This window comes from Ptychodera flava, chromosome 2 (assembly GCF_041260155.1).
Source record: "Ptychodera flava strain L36383 chromosome 2, AS_Pfla_20210202, whole genome shotgun sequence".
Lineage (NCBI taxonomy): Eukaryota > Metazoa > Hemichordata > Enteropneusta > Ptychoderidae > Ptychodera > Ptychodera flava.
In genome coordinates this window covers 2,956,044-2,968,588 of record NC_091929.1, presented here as the reverse complement: position 1 = coordinate 2,968,588, position 12,545 = coordinate 2,956,044, and the positions used below count along the sequence as shown (strand labels likewise).

General features: G+C 37.5%; 1 protein-coding gene across 3 annotated transcripts in view; it reads left to right on the top strand.

The window, feature by feature from the left end:
- Positions 1-331: 331 nt before the first annotated feature.
- The window catches only part of LOC139151421 (fibroblast growth factor receptor substrate 2-like), a 56,547-nt gene continuing 44,333 nt past the window's right edge, over positions 332-12,545 (top strand). Inside the window, exon 1 of one of the 3 annotated variants that reach the window (XM_070724225.1) lies at positions 332-787. The gene's annotated coding sequence lies outside the window, so the exon portion shown is untranslated. Of the gene's footprint in view, positions 788-10,890; positions 11,106-12,545 lie in introns of those variants that run through there. The other 2 variants (XM_070724241.1, XM_070724257.1) reach the window with 2 other exon arrangements.

Here is a 12,545-nt window from a genome sequence, read left to right as displayed (position 1 = left end):
ACACAGTGAACTGATGTAAACCGAAAGCTGAAGACATTGTCAGTCACTAATGTATCTTTGTATCTAGCCGCCCCGTCCTCTCTTTAAACTTCAATGCTGTGCAGTAAGCTTAGGCCTACATTAAATATTATCACGTAAGCTTATATATTGACACTCACGATCTTTTTCCTCGTCAGGAGAGAACGATACTCATTTTCTGCACTTCAATTGTAGTCAAATTTTTATCGAATAAAATCATATCCCGCTGTCAAGGACAACTTTGAAAGGTTCAAGGCTACCTTTCTAAGATTAACCTGCCGGGGGCGCTCTTGTGCGCGCACACATGTGTCGCAGAGCTTGGAAGACATCCCATCGATCAGTGAAGATGGAAACAGGTCTGCGTTGATATATTGGCCTTTTAAATTTTGCGACTCATGTTAGGAGTCAATTTTAAAGAAACTTGCTTTAAAATAATGTTGGAAAAGAAAATAATCAGATGACCATATATATGTGCCAACTTTCGTGAGTACGGTATTGTAATTGAATCAAGAACTCAAGGTCTTTGGAGCGGACGAGCCTGTTGATGACGTCACGACTATAGATCTCAAAATGTCAAAGGTTACCGGAGTCTAGAGGCTGACAGTGATTTTCAAACGTCGATAAGACATGTCAACATTGCCTTGAAAATATTGCAAATTTCGACAAAATGACAGTGAATATTGTTTGCAAATCGAGTAAGTGTCGGAAGAAATAGGATCCACAACGTCGGCTGTGAATGCAGCGGGGGACATCAAGAGGAAACGTTACGGTAAGATCATGAAAAAAGTGAACGACATGTCTTGTAGCTGTCGACAGAAAATATGGACGCCCCTGCTTAATCATATCTCGATGTTTCACACATGCTGTGGACAAAGACGGCAACAAATGCGGTATTTACCGATTCTAAAAAGTACAGCAACGTATTAGCTGACTTGCTTCACATAAATTTGACGTAGTGGCGCATGGCGCGTGTAAGGCATTGCTGTCTTTATTTCTCAGCTCCGCCCACCTGATCGCCGGGCCAACCTGATCGCCTGGCCGTCAATCGCAACTTTACATTAACGTTCGCTGAACAGTATTAATACAAGGTAGCTTGTCCGATTTTGAGTTTCGTACCGCCAAATGAAGTAAAGCGAAAACAAAGTAGTGTACAAAATTAGATCTAAATATAAATGCAAACATTGTTCTGTTCATGGACGGTGTCTGTCCCGCCTTCAAATGAGAAACCATCCAATACTATAGATACCAAACTAAGCTCGTTCTAGGTATGAGACGAACGAACATGACAGTGTGACTTGTTTGAACTATGGACAGTAACAAAAGAGTTTAGTCCGGAAAGGGATGACATTTTGGCACTATTATGACGTATTTCAGGTAGGTACTGATAGTAAAATGATGAAACCTGACACATTGAATACTATTTGTGGCTGATTTCCACTTCAGCTCAGTGAAGAGGTAAACAACGTCAGATTTAGAGGTTTTAAAGTCTAGGCATTGTAGAATTTGTCATTGACAAACAATAATAGTTCATATACATGAACTTACTCAGAACTCCAAAAAAGGTGCCATAACTATCTTGGTACACTTTCAATGAAGTGTGGAAAAATAGTTAGTAACATTAAACATTAGATTAATAACGTATATTACAATAAAATTGTATTTCTATTCAATTTCAAAGAAGTGATGACAAAAGTACTGTTTGAAAAGTAAACTTCCTTTAGCCACCTTTGTTTAGAGTTTTTCGCATCAATAAGAAAAAGATGAATATCGAAGTCTGCAGTGATAGATCAAATAATAATGGTATATTGTCGTACCTTTTATTTCAACCCTGATAGTGACAGTATTCCAGCTGAATAGGTACTTTCTTCAAACTTACTAAATTTTGGCAACAATTGTCAGTCCACATGGAAGGTAGTTTGTTGGCTTCCTAACTTGTCAAAGTTTTAATTGTATTCATCAATGAAAGTTTTTTAATTGCTCAATTTTGATGTGCAATTTATTGTCATATTGTTATAGCAAAATGATTTTATTGTATTCTGTGCACCAAAATATCCTTTTTGGCTATCAGACATCTGCTGTCACTTGTTATGTAGATAAAGTTCAGGATCACTGGTTATAGTTTGGGATGGATCTGTTGTATGTGTCAGCCATTATGTTACATAAATATTGGAATTCAATGTCAGCCATGCAATAAGTTCTGTATCTTCCTTTCAACGCATCAGGTAGGATATTAAGTTTTAGGGCCCCTAACTAATAGAGATTAGAGTTTTATTGTCACAACAATTTAGAGGAACCCTCAAAGATACTTTCCATGGCTTCATTTTGAAGTATATGCATGCCAAGACAGTGAAGTACAAACAGTAATTTCTTTCTTTTATTTTTTCACCTTTTTATGATAAATATAGCGACAGCCAAAAATAAGTGAAAATGATTTCTGGTGATGAAATCTGCTCATGTTACATGAGGTGTTTGTATCAATTGTGTATATGCCTGCTTTCCTGATATGAGCAAGGGCATGGCTATATTTTGGGGATCTTTGCAAAAATCGGCAAAGTTACCATGGTAGTAATTATAAGTGTGAAATAATTATGAGAATAAGTGAGTCGTAATTAATGCAGTTTTAGGATAGAACTAGAAGTAACCAAATATCTTTCTGCAGAAATAGAGCATCCTGTCTGTGGTGATTCTTTGTTAGTGACAGACACTGAAAGATTCTTTGATAGACTGCTTGTCAATATTACTTTTATGATTTTGCATACACTGAGAGACCTAGATTTTGTACCAACAAATAGCATATACGGTACATTGAAAAGGAATGAGCTTGGATAATCAGAGTTTTTGATAACAACTGTAGATTTTGGACAAAAAGTTGTAAACGATATTTCAACAAATGGTATGTTCAGAATGAGAGATATGTCTGTAACTCTTGATGACCCCTATCGCCATGGCAGCAAGTATAGAATGACCATTCATTGACCTCAGAGGAGTCTAAGTAGCCTTATACCAGTGGCCTTGTAAAGTGATACTGGCTCATCTTCCTGCAGATAGGTTGTCACCACATGTAAACAGCTTGACACTACAAAGCCAGTAGCTGCAACTTTTTATGAGTTTGTATCATATTTGTTTTCATGTCAATTACAGTTTACAAAATTTAGATTGATAAAAAATGATTAATAAGTAGGCTAAATAGTTACTCGTACATGTAGGGATGCTTACAAGTGATGTCATAGTTCTCTTATTGATATGCAAAAATAAATATTTATCTGCAAATTTAGATCATATTTTTGGAAACTTTGCATGCAAAAATGACAATAATACAACATAATAGGCAGTTGTCAGAACATACACAGTGGCAGCCCAGACGACAAGGTCTAAAACTGACCGCAAGGTATAAAACACTGACAATACTCAAATTACTTATCAGAATGTTTAGCAGCAGTGCCCAGTGTCATGTGCATGCAGTTATATTTGATAACAAACCAGCAACCACAAACAGCCTTACTATAAACTTCTTGGAGATGTCCAGTTTCAATTTAATGGTTTGATGGGCTGGTGCATGTGTATGTGAAGTTTGCATTAGGAAGTGTTTATGCACATGGTGGAGTGACCATGGTTAGTGACAGTCTTCTTTGCAATGTCATATCATGTGCAACCACAAATTCTACACAATTGCAAGAAATAATTCAGACATATTAAGAATAATTATCGAACCATTTTGTCATGAAAGCTGCAAAGTAAGATATAGCATTTGCATAACCAGGGTAGTTGTTGACATTGTGATGGCAGATGGCAGAGCTCAGCTGTACATCCCATTGCATTATGGGATGTGAGAGGATATTTTACACCAACTGCATGCAGTCAATTTGGTTACCATAGCAGCATATTGGTCCTTTGCTGGTTTTTGATGATGTAGATATTCTTAGCTGTACATGTAACATGTCATGTGACCCAGTAATTTTCTAACTTTCATTGCCAATAATCTGAAAAGACAAAAGTGACTAATGCACACAATGACTAAGAGGAGATGTTATGAGGTAACCATGAATACACTGTCAGCTATGTACACCATGTACTCAGAGAGCAATGACAAGCATTGACCTCTGCTTGGCAATAGACAAATCTCTCAGCTACGATTTACTTTGTTCATAATTTAACCCTTACAGTGTTCATTGACAATGTAATACCCAGCAATTTCATGATCCAGTGTTAGGACTTCTTTGCCAGTAACTGAGAATAGTAAGCACTGACAGGTATCACGGTGCTTTGTGTTTCTGTGTACAAGTATTGCTTGCAATGAAACCAGGGTTCTTGCAACGTAATCACTGCAGCTTGACGTCAATACAGATTGGTCTTTAGTACTTGAAGAAAAAAAAGGTGCACTACAGTATGGTGCCGTATTAGAAGATGGATATGGTAGCACACAATTGATGTAGAAATATTCAAAGAAAAAAAGGCAGTGTTAAAGGGATAAAGTTGTCGGAACTGCGCTCAAAGGTCGTATGGGACCAATACGACCAACATAAACACTGTATCCAAGGTACGATGGTGATTGATGAAAGGTAAAACATGTCTGTCACAATCAACATCGTATATTTTCAATGTTGCAACTGTGATGATGAGGTGCATCTAGATATAAAGCACAGGCACAGTTCTGATGACTGTTTGCCTTTAAAAGTTAGATACCAAGTAATTCTAAGAGTGTCACAAAGGGGTCAAATGTCAATACCTCATCTAGTTACAAAAAGATGTAGAGGCTTCATTCTTACAATCCAAAGCTGAAAGACATGCTCAGATACTTTTGCTCAAGTTGTATACTGCAACAGTTTACGTCAGTCTGCATGTCTTCTGCAGGGTGAATGTTCTAGGTATCCCATGATTCTTTGGTGTTATCATTAGCCATTGTCTCTGTAGTGTCATCACATTCTGTGCTGCTAACAGTCAATGAGTCAACAAAAGTTTACACATGTCAATATCCTCAGACACATCTATCTGGGGGTCAATGATACTGTACAGGGTACTTTATAATGGAAATTCAAATGATAAAAGATGACAGGGACTGCAAATGTGTTATCTCACTATGAAAATGAGAAAAAATATCAGAAAAGATCCAACAAGTAAATAGACATTAAAAAGTCAAAACTTATAACATGTACAATTTAGTTGTTTTGAATGATGCATCGCTGGCCTTAACCCTTTCACCCACCATGGTTTGTCCCAAATCCATTTTTTTCAATGGTAAAGTTGGACCTGTACACAGGGAACTGGGGGTGAAAGGGTTAAACTGGTTTATCTTGTCAAAATCCAAACTTGCATAATCTGGTCCACATGGCTTGGTGTAGGTCAGTGTAGCCATAGAGAGAACCGATAGAAGCAAGACTGTGTATGGTGTAGCATAGTTTCCCTAGCTAACCCGTCAAAGTAACACCAACGATTGACAACATGATGAACTCAAAATACTGTAGGTGTTTCAAATTTCTTCTATCTGTCCTATTTTTTGATAACAAACTATTTAACATGTCATAGAAAATGATCCAAAGCCTTGAACAAAATCGTACACACATTTAGACCGATACAACAGCTTTTTATCAAGCAAATTTCAACTTGAAACACTGCAGCATTTGTACAGGGGAAGGAAAAAGTTATTTTTGAGAGGTTCTTCAAATTTACTGGAGTTACAAGCTCAGTTTCCTGCAGAGAATTAATTGTTTGGAAGGGCCAAATACTTGTCCTGGAACCTTAATTAGCAAATGGAATTTGACCACAGTTAACCCTAAGCATGAAGGGTCTTTTTTAACCTCCATGCCCTAAGTAATCTCTTAACTTTACTAATTTTGTTGAAATCTTACAGAACACGCAAATGAATCAAAGATGCCATTAACAAAACAGAAAAAATTCCAATGAAAATAAAAGTTGTTGTTTCATACCGTATCTTACATGTTGCATAATTTCTGTACAATGCATACATGGTCTGTTCTGTGCTGCCTTGTCTTAATCACAGTTACTGTTGAGTAACTCTGTCTATTGGAGAAAGTCAAATATTTAGTCTGCCATAGAATATAATTCACCAGAGTCTATACTTCCACAAAGAAGTTGAAACAAACATAATAGTTGCCCTGATATCTACATTGATTATTTACAGATTCCCTATATCAAAGAGAGGTGTCCATCACTTGACAGCTATGAGTGTCTCGTTAGCAATGTAACAATCGTCCAGGGCAGTGGTACACTCATGGTTCAGTAAACTCCTAGGGGTTATTGTCCCCACCAATGTTTATTTTGACTGACGGCATACACACTATGCAGGTTTCCAAGGTTACTGCAGTCGGCTTTTATATTACTGAAGTAGAGCAATGCAACCTGGACCTTTTCAAAAGACACAGAGTCCTTTTAGTTTCTTTCATTGTTTGGCCGGCATAACAGAAGCTATTGTTATTTTTGCAAACTGTGTTCTGGGGCACAGGGTACATCATACTACTCCAACAGCTTCTTGAAAATCTTCCAAACTCGATCTGTGCCATGGTAACCTGTAAGAATCTTGCAAAGTCTTCTGAAAGTCTTGTAAAAGCATAGTGCAGTCTTCAGTGGACTAGCGCTATCAGACCAAACTGGACAAGACCTACACACAGAAATAGAAACCAATGGATAAAGTGCACATACCGGTAGATTAATCCAATGGGTAGTTCTATGACAGATATCTTATAACTTCCCAAATTGCATAGTTGATAATGAAATAAATTGTCAAGAGAAAAGGACTGGAAGTACTAATGAGGAATATGCAAAATATTATTTTGTATGAATTAATGTGTAAATTATAAAGTTTTATTGACTTAATCAAGAAGAGTACACAAAATCTGCCCAAAATCACTGCTGTATCTGCTCCTGTAGGATACCCTTTATGGACATCAACAAAACTGAAAGTTACATTTCATACAGAATCTTTGATACCTGTCAATCAAGAAAACCTCTGCTAAAGCCAGGTTTAGTGTACAAAATTATGTCTGTACAATTAACAGGTTTCAATATATATGTCATATTGTGTTTTGCTCTCTCTCTCTCTCTCTCTCTCTCTCTCTGGTACATTTATTTATTTATGACTTATTGATAGTGTATACTTGCATGTACTATTTCGTTTTTTAGAACTTTTTTTAAATTTGTAAGTTCTGTGTCAATTTGCCAGAATACATCATATCATACAATACCGGATTTTTTCACTTGATTAATTACCATATAATGTTCAATTTAGATTTGCACTCAACTTTTATTAAATTTAAAATACGGTATATTAATTTTTCTAAATGTAAAAGTCATGAACAGCATCATATTATATAGCACCCAGTAATTGTCAAAGCAAGGCATTTCTACGAAAGTTAACTTCTATCCCTTTTGGTCAAGACAAAATGGAATAATGGTGTGTATTGATTAGCAAACAATCATATCGTGACAAGATACAACTACAAGGGTAAAACACCAAGTCTTGTAATTACATCAGCAATGTCAATCCCTGGCTCTCGTAAAGAACTTGTTAACATTAACTGTTTATATTATTTTAATCCTTTGTCTTAGAAAGACGTGTTTATTAGTCCCCACGGACACCGTCCGGGGGGACTTATAGGTTTGGTCATGTCCGTGCGTGCGTCCGTGCGTGCGTCCGTGCGTGCGTGCGTGCGTCCGTCCGTCCGTTCACGCAGATATCTCTGAGATGCCTGGAGCGATTTCATTCAAACTTGATACAAGGATTACTTCATATGGCATACAGATGCACGTCAATTTGTTTTGTGATACGATCCAATATGGCCGCCAGGCGGCCATTTTATTACGATTTTTTCATGTACAGAGCCATAACTCAGGCATGTTCCAACCGATTTTATTCAAAGTTAGTACAAGGACATTGACCAATGTCATACAGATGCACGTCAATTTGTTTTGTGATACGATCCAATATGGCCGCCAGGCGGCCATTTTATTACGATTTTTTTCATGTACAGAGCCATTACTCAGGCATGTTTCGAACCGATTTATTCAAAGTTGGTACAAGGACATTGACCAATGTCATAGATATGCACGTCAATTTGTTTTGTGATACAATCCAATATGGCCGCCAGGCGGCCATTTTATTACGATTTTTTCATGTACAGAGCCATTACTCAGGCATGTTTTGACCGATTTTATTCAGAGTTGGTACAAGGACATTGACCAATGTCATAGATATGCACGTCAATTTGTTTTGTGATACGATCCAATATGGCTGCCAGGCGGCCATTTTATTGCGATTTTTTTCATGTACAGAGCCATAACTCAGGCCACAGTCCCTCCACCAAACGGTCGGGAAACGCCAATGTCAAAACGTGCGAACGAGGGGATTAGCTGGTAGAATGCGCGTTGCGCTGGCGTTCGCTGTTGATGACGTCACACCAGCTGTAGCGTCCCCTCAAAGAGTGCTTACGGTTGTGTCGTCTTTGACGAAGAAACTAGCCTGAATCGGCCGTAAGGTGTAAAGCTACTTTGAAACGTCAGTATTTTCTCGTTAAGCAATATTTCTTGATAAGGAAAGTGGGTGATCTTTTTATTCCCAATCGATTTTCAGCGCTAAATCGGCGTTTGTATTCGCTATCGCGTGTAGGTCATTTTCATTGAATTGCGTCTTTCATGTGTCAGGAGAACATGAATTTTTGTTCGCTCTACACTGCAAAATTATGACGGTCTGTTTCATTCTGATGTCTGTACTTGTGATTAAAGTATACGTAAAATTACACTGACGAACCCAGTTTTTCAATAAAGGTTTATAATGAGACGCAAACTGATAGTTTATTGTGTAATGCTTTGCTCTGCAATTTAGAAAATGGCGTCCACTGACGATCTGTGTTCGCGTTGTGTGAAGAGTCGAAATATTCATGGTTTTTCGTTTTGATGACTGGTCAAATAAGTTCGATTGGGACCTATTTATCTGATTGAAAGCAATTTCAACTTATTTTAGCGATTCAATAACTGCAAATCGAAGTATAAGGGAAGGATAGAAAAGCAGATGACCCAAACTCGGCCGAACGCCATTTTGTTTTTGCGACCCTCGCAGAGTCGATGTTCGATTCTTTGAAATCTTTTTTGATCGCTGTGCCTTGCGTACTACATGGTATTTAACGTAGATTTTCTTGATTTGGTACTTGTATAACACCATTTAAAATACACTGACGACGCAATTTTTGTGATCAAACGTATCCATTGGCGGGAATTTTACGTGAAAAACATTGTTTTGATTCAACCCCATTGCGGTTTTTCTGGCGTGTCATGAAGCCCTATCGAGCCATGTGCTTGATGTGTCACACAGGTCTCCCGGTAGCTGTAAAACAATGCCGCTACGAATGCCGCTACGAATACGAAAATTTACATCAAAGAAAGGTCATTTTTGTTTCGATGTCCTATGTCCTCGAAAATCGCTGGCTCCTTGCATTCGTTTTCACGGACGGGGCATGTGAACTTCGTTTTAACTTAAACTGAAAGTTATACAATCAGAACACTGTAGACCTCTTCACTCTGTTCCTCTGAAATGGTTTGAAATCGATGTCTTCGTCATCAAGAGAAATGAAATCATGGTCGTAATGATTACATGGTGTTGACTGCAAGTGTAGTCCAGTCAAACGCAACCAGCACGTGTAAATACGAAACACAGCCTATGTACGCATGCGCATTGTCCTTTAGTTCATTGCATGTCAGGTAAAAATGGTGTCATCGTTTATGCTAATGTTAGACCAAGTCGCTATAATCTCTTTACGCGAATAAACAGTGTAACGGAAGCGCAACGCGCATCAGGACAATAGAAATACATTGCGTTTCCCGACCGTTTGGTGGAGGGACTGTGCTCAGGCATATCTCAACCGATTTTATTCAAAGTTGGTACAAGGACATTGACCTGTGTCATACATATGCACGTCAATCTGTTTTGTGATACGATCCAATATGGCCGCCAGGCGGCCATTTTATTACGATTTTTTTCATGTACGAGCCATTTCTCAGGCATATCCGCATGTTTTGACCAATTTTATTCAAAGTTGGTACAAGGACATCGACCAATGTCATAGCTATGCAGATCAATTTGTTTTGTGATGCGATCCATATGGCCGCTGTGCGACCATTTTGTTACGATTTTTTTCATGTCCTGAACCATAACTCAGACATGTATCAAGCGAATTCATTCAAAAGTATTTTATCACAGACCTAATGAAGAGGACTCTATCCTCTTTGAGGACTTGTAATCAAAATACTGATTAACAAGTGGGGACTGTGTCATCAACGATGACTTGTTCAATTTGTTCTGAGACAAAGCTGATATAAAATCTGCCCCTAATAACAATGTCCAAAAAAAGGAACTTGGGTTTCAGACTGAATTTATTGAAGGAAATAAGGTCCTCCCTCCTGGCCCATAGTGGGCAAAAGCAAACTGCACAACATACCAGTAATGGTTTTAGGCCAAGCTTCAAGTACATTATTGAGTGCAAAGTTTACTTGAGTTCATTATGGGCTGGGAGGGGTACATTAGTGCTATTATTTTATAGTTTTGGTGATGCCAGTGAATTTGAAGATGGAGCAAACATCTGGGGATGATGTCATAAAATTCACTGGTATTGACAAAGCTGCAATATAATAAAAAATAATGTTGATTTAAGAGGATCAAATTCAAGATAAAAAGACACCAATGTGTGATTTAGATGATATGCAGTAGGGATGGGCTGTAAACTTCATAGAAAGATCAAGGACTGTGTAGTTTATTGAGACCCAGCTAAGCAATTCTGTTTACCTCATACAAAGCATTGTTCATAGTCCAAGCAATTGTCTGCCAAGTTGTGCCAACAATACACATACTCTGGCCTGTTCAGATTTAAATTAGCTTGAATCACTGAGGAAGAATGCCTAGGGGCTGCAAAATTCCTTCCACTGCATACTATTTATTAGTCAACCCTGGTTCACTTGTATCATTTTATCAGCTCCATATCGTCTACTAAAGGATCTGTCTTGATAATGTCACGTCATGTAAGTTCTCTCTTCATGCAGCGTCTAATACATATTTTGCCCTTCTCAAGGTCAATGAATTCAAGGTAGGAATACTGTCTGTCACCCAGACTTTTGTCCTTGCCTAGATATTCTGTAAAAATTGCACTGTAGCTAAATTTTGCTCACTAGATTCTGTATTTGATCACGTCTAGTTGTACGGTATATGGTGATTTGCCTGTGAGTCCATGATGTAACAGTGCTGTGTACTGTATGGCAATTAATGCTTTAAATGATATGTGAATGGATACTCTGACCTCGTAGCTCTAGTGAATTTGCAAATTTTATAGTAGCAGGGTTTTTGTGACACTTGTAGGCCAAGGAAAGCTTCTGTGAAGTACTATATTATACATAATAACATGTTACTGTGACCCTAATTGTGAAATGCCTCAGAGAATCAGACCGAAGCAGTTTGTATATCTATGCCAAAGTCTGAACTGTCATTGACCAGGGATAGTACGGTAGATATGATACTGGTGTAGGATATCAGCCAGGCTTGTCTTGTCTTGATGACCACTGTGTATGCTTTGCACCCAGTGCATATCATATCATCTATTCAGTTGGATTAATATTATAATACTCTGCTGTGAAATTCTCAAAAGTTAGCAATTCAGTTAAACTTGAGATAGGAAAATTTAATATATGGTATATGTATACAGCTAATTGCAACTATGGTTAAGTGACATAATGTCCTGGCAGCTTCAGCAGATTTGTAACTACAACAGTAAATTTAGCTTTATAATTTACATAGATTCTTAAGTTAGTACATTTATTATGCAAGTACGGTATTGCATAATTTAAAGCTCCTGTAGTTATTACTTTTTCATATATACCGTATTTTCCTCTGTTTTAGTTTGGTTTAATTTTGGAAAATGTGTTTCTTTTCTACTTAAGAAATCATGTTTACATTCCCTTTTTTTCTTTCTACTCAAAAAGTCATGTTGATCGCAATGCTCGATCAAGCAACTTTATGTGACACTGTGCAGTGGGGTCAAATGTTACTGGTGAACTTGCTAGTCTGCACTAAAATTTGTTTGTAAACATTAACATTTCACTATGTAGACACTGAATTGAGTTTGTATAAAGCTATTAAATACTTTAATTTCAATGTACTTTGAACCATAATCCTGTCAAACCATCCCTACGCTATCTAAGTCACTAAAAAGCAGTATTGCGCCAAATCTGTACGTATTTTCACCTAATACTTGGCATGGTATGTTGTAGCAGATTTTGTAAAAATCATATTTATAGTATGTACGTTTCCAGGGGTCTTTGTTGTATTGCAACAAAAAGGACATGTTATGCTGCACTGGTTTTAAACTTGACATGATGGTGAATTTTGAACTTGGCAGGATAATTAAGGGTGAATAGTGAGAAGAAACAGAAAATGTATCAGTTTTCTTAAATGAAAAAAACTATATCCCTATAGAGGGGCTGTGCCCTATAATTGTAACACATAATGGTAGGTAAATGTGACATTTAAGTTG